Consider the following 11154-nt stretch of genomic DNA (forward strand, 5'->3'; position numbering starts at 1 on the left):
CAGTATTAAAAATAGAGTTGGGCCAAAAGAAGAACAACACCCTCCACTCCCCCTCTTCTCAGTTTCTGTTTCCTGCAAGCTTTCCGGATCTTCAAATCTTTTTCGAATTGATTCAGAGGCTTCTGTATTGGTTCAGACCTTTTAATGGGTCTTCCAATTCAATTTGGATTTGGAGATTCAGCTGCTGAATTGGGCCAAATCTCTTTCGAGTTCTATTGGCTACCAAAGCTTTGCACAGCCCTACTGAACATGTGTTAATATGACCTGGACAGAGAAGGTTCTTTAGGTAAGTGTGGTATCTTTTATTAGGCCAACTAAATATTGGAAGATTTGTTCTTTGCAAGCTTTTGGGCACAAACGCCCTTCTTCAGGCACCGGAAGAGTCTGTTGTTCTTTTGTATGTTCTCTTGGGTGGAATGGAAGCCCGTATGCAAAAAGCAGGTCTTTGAAAATGCAAATGGGTAGCAATGAGGATCAGAGGCCCTGTATGACAGTAAGTGTGAGACAGGTCGGTGGGGTGGGGGAAATTTGAACTGGTGATAGAATATAGCTGGTAAAAAGCAGACAGGTTACCAGATGGCAGGCAGGTTATGATGTGCCATAAATCCAGTGTCTATATTTAGTCCATGATGTTTTGTATCCAGTAGATTTATGAAGTGAAGTTCTGATTGTTCTGAAATTGTCTCAATGACATACTTTGTTTCGCTGTCAGATGGACTCCTCAGCTACTCACAGGATTCTTCACTATGAACAATAAGTGGCTGTCTGGTATACACAGAATGGGGAAACGTTCATCTTGGTAGGAATCCCTCCTCATAACATCAAGCGTTCTGAAATACTGCTTGACTTGGCAATCAAAGCCCAACAGGAAGACCATCCACTACATGACAAGGTAGAAAAATACCCAATGCAGAAATGTCCAAGAAGCAGAAAATCCCTACCAGTATCCGCCAAATACATCATAGAGGAAGCAGGAGACACCATACTGTCATCATAGCCCCGGAGAAAGTGGGAAGAGCAATGAAATAACAAATTCACCCCACTACATAACTACAAACAACTACCATCTTCACTCCCTCCAGGTCATAAACTCCCACGTAAGGCATGGGTAAACCTGAATCAACTGTGATCAGGCTATGGAGCCTTCAATAAAATCAAACATAAAATGGTCCTTAGGAACTCACCATCATGCCCCTGTGGCAAAGGAGATCAGACAGCCCAGCATATACTAATTGACTACCCCCTACATCCACCAGAGGGAGTGAACAGTCTGAAAGATTGCAGTAATATTGACAGATCTACTCTTAAATGGTTGGAGGAGTCAACTTTCTGAAGTCGTACACAAGAAGAAGATGAAGTGAAGTTTGTAGGCTTATCTATGAGAGGTGTTTTGTAAATTCCCTTTGAAGATTAGAACTGAGAGACTGGAGAAAGAGTGGTTATCTTGTGAGAAGTGTGCATCCACAGGTAGTTGGGTATTTCTGTCTTTGATAGATTTTTGGTGTGTGTTCATTTTGGTATGCAGTTGTTGTTTGGTTTCTCCTACATATTTTCCATCTGGGCACTTACTGAACTGGATGAGAGAGAGTAGATTTCTGGAGGTGCAGGTATAAGATCCAGGAATAATGATGGTTCTGTTGTAGGGTGTAGTTATTGTGGGGGTTGGTGGAGATGCACTGGCAGATTTTACATTTCTTGTCCCAGCATGGTCTGGATCCATTCAGTGTGCTTTGGGCCATAGGAAGTTTGCTTCTGGTAATGAGGTTGGCGAGGTTCAGTACTTATTTAAAAACTAGGATGGGTGGTTGTGGAAATATCTAAGAATTGGGTTTTCTAGTACAGGTTGCAGTTGTCTAAGGATTTTCCACATAGGTTCCAAGGAAGGATGGTATGTCATAACTAATGGCATGCGATTAGTTGGGATTTTCTTTTTGTACTGCAGTAATTCTTCACATGGTATCTGGGTGACTTTTTCAAAAGTATGATCTGTCTGTCTGGAGGAGTGTCCTAGTTGGGTGCAAGCCCTTTTGAGATTTGTGAGGTAATGATCACGGGTAGTCTTCTCAGTGCAAATTCAGTGCTATCGGAGGACTTGGCTCTGTATTACAGCTTTTTTGGTGTGCTTAGGGTGATTGCTGGTTCTATGTATCTTGGTCTGTGGGTTTCTTGTTATATGGTGGTTTGTATTTTACCATTTTGGATACTGAGCATAGTGATTACTTGTTATAATTACTTGTTGAGCATAATGATCCAACCAGTTATGTATCCATCTTACAGCACTTTCATCTGGTCTTTATTCCTGTAGCTTTTTAGTGAGAATATTGTGGGGAATAGTGTCAAAAGTCACGCTAAAGTAAAGGTATATCCCATCTACTGCTCTCCCCCATTCATAGACCCTGTCTCTTTATCTTATAAAAGAATTATATTGGTCAAACATGACTTGCTGTTGCTGAGTCCGTGCTTGCTGCCCCGATCACCTTGTTCTCCTTCTCTAGGTTCTTGAAATAGATTCTTTGAGGACCTGCTTTATGATCTTTCTAGGTATCAAGGTCAAAGTAGTCTAATTCCCTTGATCTTACTCCTTTTCTGTCTTAAAAATTGACATTATATTTGCTCTTTTCAATCATCTACGACTCCACAATTTCTCTAAGAAGATAGTTAATGGTTCTTAAATTACCTCAGTCAGTTCCTTTAGTACCATTGGGTGTATCCCATCCAGCTCTGTAGACCTAAACTTCTAGGTCCTCTAAGTAATCCCTAACCTGTTTTTTCCAATACTCTAAGCTGTTTGTCTCCTTCCCTATCTTTGCTCCCAACTGTACTTTTCATCTGGTAGTTGACCTTATTCATAAAGACTGAAGTAAAAAAAGGCATTCTCAGCCTTTTCTTCATCTGTAACTAAATTTCCTTCTCTGTTTAGTAAGGGATCTACACCTTCTTTGGTTTTCCTCGTACTTTTCACATATTTGTGGATTCCTTTTGTATTGCCTTTTATGTCTCTTGCCAGTTGCATCTCAAGTCAGCTTTTGGCCTTCCTGACATTTTTCTCCCTTCATGCCCCTGGGATACTTTTATAATATTCCATAGTAATATGACCAAATATCCCTGGAAGTACCCTTTGATAAACTTACCCAATTTTACCTTAAGTGATTCAGGTTCTTTGTCTGCTCTATATGTGGCTCAGAAAACTATTTCAGCAATTCAGTCCTTGAAACCTTGTTTCCAAAGTAAAAAATCCATAACTCATTTGTAGCCATTTGATCTTGTCCCACTGGTGTTTCTCAGACTGAAATCATCTCCCATCTGAAGCACTTCAGAATGGTCCTGAATCTGTGCCGTGATGGAGCTCTGCAGCAAACCAGAAAGACAGTTGTCCTCTTTTCCCCAACTTGTGCTGGGTACTCATTCCAGGTGCAGGCTTGATCATCTACACCTCAAGAACATTTCTTAGTTATATGAGCAACACTGTCAACTTAGGGAATGGACACCTACCATCCCTTTGCAAGTTAGTGCCCGGCTGAACAGTGTAGAGTTATGGCCTTCCTGGGCGTGCTTTGCATTCTTTTCCAGCTCATCTTACAGTTGGTGAGCACCAGCTTGGCAGCACATGGCACAATGACCAAGGTCCTGGAAAGACACCTGCTAACGATATGCTGTCTGCTCAGCACCACCAGTGCCCCTGTGTCCCATCAGTGGGACTACCTGCAAATCATGTAATGGCACTTTGGGGCATCAAAAACTAATAGGATCATAAAGCCCTGAGGGCATGGGATGATGAGGAGTGGTAGCAGACCTGTTGGATGAGATGTGCCACTAGTAGACATCCCCCCCCAGCCATGTGCTACTGCTGCTGTGTCTCTACCTGTAACACTGCTGCAGATAGGCAGACAGTAGTCCGTCCTTGGGGACCTATGCTTGGATGGAGGTGGGAAGAACAGCCAGCAAGTATAAAGGTGGGGGATGGGCTGGGGGGCAGCACATTGTAGAGTGGAGGTGGGGATATAAGAATGAGTACATAACTAGGAAATCCCTGGGGTGGGGGAATCACAGTGTAAAACCATTACTGCAGGCAACCAAAGTTGCCAACCCAATACACTTTTTCAAATAATTTGCCATTTTTTTTTTTTTACCAACAACCAAACTTTTTAACTGTGGTTGGCATTAAACCCTGAATTTGAACCTGCCCTTGTCCAGGTCCTGGCAGAAAGGTTACAATTACATTATGTAAAACATTTATCATTTAACATTTAAAAAGAAAGTTTGCTTGTCAGTAAAATGCTTGTCATTTTGAGTAAAAAAAAAAAAAATGGTCCTGGGTTGGCAAACCTGCCTGCAGGCAACCAGCTTTGAAGTGGAGGTTCTGTACTGCATAGCTACATAGGGACTCAACATACCTTCACCTCTTCTTTCTCATGAAGCTTTCCTGGGGCATTTGGATTAACCACTGGCCAAGCAGCTGCCTCATGAAAGTCAAGTACACCATTGGGACACTGTCAACAGGGGTTAGGAATGGAAGAGATGGCAGATTGGCAAATTGGCTTGTCAGTAACTAAGCCCACTCTGCTGCCTGATGAGGAGGGAAGGGTGTCCTTTGGCATGGAATAGCATGGTAGCATGCCTCCACATTGATTTGATGGGTTGAAGGAACTTGTGTCCCAGGCCACCACTCCCTCACTGGATGAAAAGAGGCCCAGTATCTGCAAGGTGGAGGAGGACTTCTTCAGACCCCAACTCCGCTGTGAAAGCAGAGCCCTGGAACTGGATTCAGAGAGAGTGGCTATGGCTGAAGTGGGAGGCTGGGTGGTAATGATGATGATGAAGCAAATGTCACCAAACTCATATGTTGGAAGCATCAGGGCCAGAAAGCCAGCAGCAGGGAGAATGGTCAATGTCAAGACCTTTGATGCCCAAAGGAGGGGTATGAAACAGCAATGGAAAGACATTCCTGGGCTGGGGTTGGCAATGCTGACTGGGACCTACTTCATGGGTAGGAGGAGTTCACAGAATGATATCTTGGGGAACATCAAAAGGAATTAGGGTGAATTAGTGGGATTCACAGTACTGAATCCAGTCTGAGGTTGAACTTTGAGGACATGATGGCTTTGGGATTTTTTGAAAGGTTCTGTCTGTGAGATCCTCAATAGTTTTTCCCCTATCTGGTCACAGTTCTCTTTTCAGATGGTGGAGGATGGGAAGAGGGCAGTAAGTAGTTTGTCCCCTGATCAGGATCCACAACGGAAGACACTGGAGAGAAATCCCAATTTTTCTAGGATGTCTTCTACACTGACCTCTACTGTTCCATGTCATGGAGTGCTGATAACATGAGCTCTTTAGGGCAACTATAAATGCTCTTTTGCTAGAGGAGATAGTGTCAAGGACTTTACTGCAAGGACCTTGTTAGGTTCTACTGCAGTATGGTTCAAATAAGCCTGTAGCAACTATTCAGCAAATACAAACTTAGTGTATGTAGCCTTTATTTATACTATCAGCCAGATGATCAGAACTGGCTGACATCTGAGGTAGTGCACAGTTAAACACAAATCCAAAGTGCATTTCTGTTCTACTTTTTTTTATACATTAGAGGTGCTTATGTTAAGCATGCATCATTGCATATTATTGCTTGCTGATTTAATGATTTTTATAATTAACCTTTATATCTATTATAGTCAATTTTGGTTGTATCATTTTATACACTTTCTTCATGTTCAGTCATGTTTGGTACCATTCACCTTTACAGTTTACAGAGCATGTATTGTTTTAGGTTTGGTCATACCATCCACTGTGCTCTTACAAACTACCACAGTTTGTACTGATCCTATCTATCTCACTGTGTTCTTGAGTAGATCCCAAGTATTCTAATGCACTCTGCTGCCCTTTACCTAATGTAGGCCCTTCAAGCTTTTAACTTGTCCTGACCTGCCTTATGGCTTAAGCCAAGCCTGCCTTGGTGGGCCTTAGGGAAAGACTGTTGTGCCTGGCATGAGACCTGTGCAGGGACTCTGGGACGTAGTATTGTTTGTGTTGTGAAAAATGCAAATTGAGATTTTATATCTAGGTTTACCATATCATTATTTTTTTTCACTTCTCACATGAGTGGTTATGCAAGACCCTGGAAAGGCATGGTGATGCTAGCCACTCCTGACCTGACTAGTTGGCAGCAGTGGGAGGAGGACTGGGTTGCGCCCATAGCGTTGTTTCCATCCAGTGCGGCCTTTTCTCCACAGTAGCCAAAGAAGGGCAGGGTATGGATTTGGAGGAAGTGCTGTGGATTTCTTGCTTCCTGAAAGACATGGAAGGGAATTTATCAGTGTTAATCCCTTAAAGAGCAAGAACAATAAAGTGCTAAACTGCTCATTAATGAATGATCTGATAATTGTCACTTAAGTCCACAAACAGTCTGGACTGGGCAACAGAAGTTTCCAAAGAGATCCCTATAATTTCCCCAAAAGTTCAGTTTAATCACCCCTGCCTTTCAGCACACATTATTCTATTGTCATTCAGGAGGTTGTTAATCTACCTGGCAACAGTCCCATGCATATATGCTAAAACTTAGCGCGCAACCAGCATAACATTGCATATTAGCACCCCTCACAAATTCTGAGGACAAGGAGTCTCCTCTCTTGGGTAAGCCTCTCTACCTAGTCAGCACCCTACTTCCTCACTGGTGGTTTACAAAGGGAATCTCAACCTTTTATTACAAAGGGAATATTCAAAGCAAATATTCCCCCTCTTCAGCTTCATGCACCCTGAAACCATGTCTTTCCTGGAGGAGAGGAAGGGGGTGAGGGGAAAAAAAGGAGAGGACATGTTTGATATCCTCCATGTTCTCAGTAAAAGATTACAGTGTTGGGACCCCAAACCTCAGAGGCAGCTTTATGATGCTGGGGGAGGGTGGGTCTGTATGTATGGGTGGGGTGGGAAACACCAGTACTCTTGCATTTAATGGTTATGGCAGGAGCATGCTCAGCAGGAATAGAAGTGCAGTTGGCAAGAATGTGGAGGAGGATAGTTGACTGTGAGGACAAGGCAAGATCTTGTGTGAGGTTGTAGAGATGGACTGGGTTGGTTTATGTTGGTGGTGTTGGAGCTGCTATGTCAGGGTGAGCCTCCTGATCAGTGCTCTCAAGTTCTCCAAAGTTATCCTGTCTTTCCTGTACCTGCTTCTTAATCATGGTGGGAGCAGGAACTGGAAGATGCTTCTGTTTCTCTCCAACCTCTCTGAGACCTCAGTGGCCTTAGGTTTCACCCTAGAGTTGCCAACATAGCTTTGTTGAGTCATCTCCCACTGAAATTTATGACATCTCCCTGTAGTAAGTGTAAATAAATTTCTAAATACCTGAGATCTGACTATCAGTTCAGGCCTCTTTATATCACACTTCCAGAACCTGGACTGATACCCAGGAGAGCCCCAATGACTTGAATTAAGCACTACACAAACACAGCAATCCCAGTGTATGATCAGGGGATTTATTTTGTAATGGGCTATAATTAATAAAAACACCTGCCACATTGTTAAAGAGCTCTCGCAGTTAGTTAATTTCTAATTTCTACAGTTACAGTTTATAACATTAGTATAGATCATCCCGAGAAGAGTTCTTTTTAAAAATTACAGCATATGGTAAGACTTGATTTACTTGCACAACATTGTTGTTTAATGTCTGTATGTGACTCGCATCAGCCAGAGATATAACAATAAACCCTCTTTGGAAAAAATAGTATTGTGCTTAGGAATTTGGACACATTCCAACTATAAATATGACAGCAACAGAATTTGGATTTATTTTTAAACACTCAAGTTGGTGGGTCTAGTTCTCTGTTGACTGTTGGTTGCTTATATTAGGATGTCTATATCTGCACTCTAACATGTTCTAATTAATCGAGGCTGCTCCACATGCTAGTAGAACACTCTAGCATCACCACAGCATCACATGTATGAGCCCCCATGGGTTTCAGAATAGTCACTGGGGCACTTTAACTAAAGCTCATTGAATGAGCCTTTATTAAAGCATCCCACAACCGTTTTTAAACGCTTAGGAGCTTAATACATGTAACACTGTAATGTTTTAATTGGAGTAGTTCTCCAGGAGCTGCTCTATTTAAAACGCCCCACCCTGAGCACATATATAGGTACCCTTAGTATCAAAATAGTGCTCTGAATAGGTAAATGTTTGTAGGAAATATCAGACAATGGATACTTGGATCCTGTGGAGGTCTGTCTGTATGAGATTTAGGTTCAAATCGTGTACAATTCTATAAGTTTATATAGTGTAGGAATTATGCTAACACATTTAGTTAGCCTCTACATTTTAAAAACCCCCCACAACTTTATTCAGTTTACACTGATGAGACCACTGCATTTATATCCAACAGGTAAATACATTTGTCGGTTATTTTCCCTAGATGAAATATCATCTTCTGGAGGGAGGGAGAGATGGTGAAGTTTTTTTGTTTTTATTTTAAAGGAAAAGTGCTCGTGAATTAAGAGGGTTTTGTGTTTGTTTGGGTTTCTTTGTGGGGGAGGTTAATTAGCTAGTTCAGGACTAAATTTCCATGTTTGCATAGCTACATGAAAGAACTTCAGTTAGACTTATTTTTGTAACCCATTTCTAGATCAAAGCAAAATTTAAAATGCCTGAGCTAAAACAAGAATATTTAACTTTAAAAGAACATAGTAACACTTGTTTTTTTCCCATCTGCTTTTGGTTAAGTTAACCTGACCATGTTACAGTTATTGCAACTAATATATATGAAGGGGAAAAGTTAGTTGACCTCTGCATTATTGGTATAGGTTTCTGTGTTTTTTAAAATGGTTTTGCACTAAAATTTTAGCAGATCCTTTTCAAAATAACTTGTCAATCTTTGTATAAAAACAGTTTTAACCTAGGGGTAACCAAAATTTGATTTTTCTATTTCCACATTCACTTTTGGCTTCTGTACCACTTTTTGTCCAAATGTGCCAAAGCTATCAGCAAACTTTAATTTGCACCTCAGAAACGTATTGCAAAATTCTGGTGTTATTCCCCAGCTAGCTTAGGGACAAACTATAACAAGGAAGGTAAAATAATGTCAGCATTGCTGATTGCTACGTTTGCTTTTGCTACAGCTCTGTCAGCTTCTTTCTTCTGTTCCACTTGGGTTATACTGCATACCATCTGAAAAGCTAAATACTTTTCCTGTTTGCACTGTAGTTTATAAATCTTGCTGCTTTGTTTTCACAGAAATCAGAAATGGTTTGTGATGATCCTCCAAAGAAGATTAAAACTCAAGAATCTGCCAAGAACCAGCAGTGGCAAGAGGAAGGGAATGGTCTTGCAAATACCCTTGAGCACATTGTGGGACAGTTAGATGTTCTTACCCAGGTATGAAATCTTTTTATAGGCTCATAAGGATAATTGGCTATTTCTTGTCATCAAATAAGTTGCAGTTGTTTTGAAATGGCTCCATAAAATAAAATAATAAAATCTGAATAATCCTCTAAATCAGTAGTTCCATTGGCCATCTCAAGTCTAGCCTCATTTTGCTTTTATTTTTTTTCTTCCATGTGCAGAGTATGTCTGCACAGCAATCTGCAATATATTATAGGGATATGTGAGCTAGGTTGGGTATCTGAAGTCATCTAGCCACAACAGCACCCAAGAAGCAAGGCAAACCACTACACATAGATGTACCACTACATGCTGCACTGGTAAGACTGCTGCCAGTGCTAAAGCTAAGTCATTTAAAGCAGTGGTTGGCAACCTTTGTAAGCCACAGGCCAGAACAACCCAGCTTTGATATGATGTCGGCTGGATGGCTTTCATGGTGTGTCAACAGTGGGTGGGATGGTGGGGAGAGATGTTGCCTGCCCCTTATGCCAGGCCCAGGGAATTAGGAGCTCTGCCTCCACTGCCGCAGTTTCTCCCAGCACCATGCTTCCCATCTGTAGCACAGGCATATCTTCCTGTTGATGGGGAGCTGTGCTGGGACTGGGCAGCTTCCAGTTGGTTCTGCAGTACCTTCACTTCTCCCTGTCCCCATCTCCCACCAGTACAGTAGACCTAGCTAGAAGCAGCTTGGCCCCAACCCAGCTCCCCATTGGCTGGAAGCTGCATCCATACTGCAGGGAGAAGGGCACAGGTGAAGACCTACAGCTGCACAGGCTGGATCCAGCCCATGGGCCATATGTTGCTGACCCCTGATTTAAAGTAAAGTGAATAAGTGCTCCAATCTTCAGAGTAAACAGTCCCTGTTCAAATCTACCAGTTTCTGCCACTTAGTTTTGTTCCCTGGCATTCCCTATGTCTCTAAGACAGGGGTGCTTAATCTCCAGGCCACAGGCCAAATCTGGCCCCTGGCACCATGTTATCCAGGCTGCAAAGCTCCCCATGGAGCCTGCAGGGAGCCCTGTGGACTATGGCCCTGAGTGCTAGACCAAGTGTGTAGAGAAGTTCAGGGCCTGACCTTGTGTGTGAGGGTAGTGCAGGGCCTCTGGAGCCCGATCCCAACCAGGTGGAGGCAGTGCAGGTCCCTGGGTCTTTATCCTATCATGTGGGGGCAGTTTGGCCCTGATCTGGCTTGTGGACTGGCTCTGTGCCGTTTATCTGGCCTGTGGGACCAAAACTGAGCACTGCTACTTTAAAATATACTCCTCCCATGCATATGTATTCCCTACCCTTGCGCTATCTTTTTTTAAGTATTATTTTTTTTCTGAACCACATCACTTTACCCAGAGCCAGAAGGTACAACTCTTGCCTCCACTACTTCAGTATACTACTTTAACTCCAGCCACAACTATTTAACGTAGTCTTAACATGCCATTTTCCTTGTTAACTTTTTTAAATACCACCAGCGTAAACATTACAAATACTTTCCAAAATAAACTTAAACTTCCCACTTAAATGATTCCAACCAGTAACATGCATACAACACAGCATAGTTAAATAGAACTATCAACTAAACATATATATTTTTTCAACATAACATCATTTAATTTCTTCATTTTGAAAATATTAGTGTTCGAACATTTCCCATGGTTATAGTTAAACTTCTGCATTGTATAGAAGTGGGAGGAAAAAGGCATGTATTATGGCTGGTGAATGTTGGTGTGGTAACACAGTAGACCAATTCATCATTATAAGTGGGAAATGCTAGGTGAGACTAATTAATTTGCAGCTT

General features: G+C 42.0%; 1 protein-coding gene and 1 long non-coding RNA gene across 4 annotated transcripts in view; both read left to right on the plus strand.

Moving 5' to 3' along the window:
- The window catches only part of LRP8 (LDL receptor related protein 8), a 354423-nt gene that overhangs the window by 18473 nt on the left and 324796 nt on the right, over nt 1-11154 (plus strand). The window lies entirely within an intron of this gene.
- Nucleotides 670-11154, plus strand: part of LOC109286639 — a 31156-nt gene continuing 20671 nt past the window's right edge. The window contains exons 1-2 of one of the 3 annotated variants that reach the window (XR_002094640.1): nt 670-892; nt 9219-9359. This is a non-coding gene — a long non-coding RNA (uncharacterized LOC109286639). Of the gene's footprint in view, nt 893-1415; nt 1468-9218; nt 9360-11154 lie in introns of those variants that run through there. The other 2 variants (XR_002094642.1, XR_002094641.1) reach the window with 2 other exon arrangements.

The sequence above is a fragment of the Gavialis gangeticus genome, unplaced genomic scaffold (assembly GCF_001723915.1).
Source record: "Gavialis gangeticus isolate Ggan-Ray unplaced genomic scaffold, GavGan_comp1, whole genome shotgun sequence".
Classification (NCBI taxonomy): Eukaryota; Metazoa; Chordata; order Crocodylia; family Gavialidae; genus Gavialis; species Gavialis gangeticus.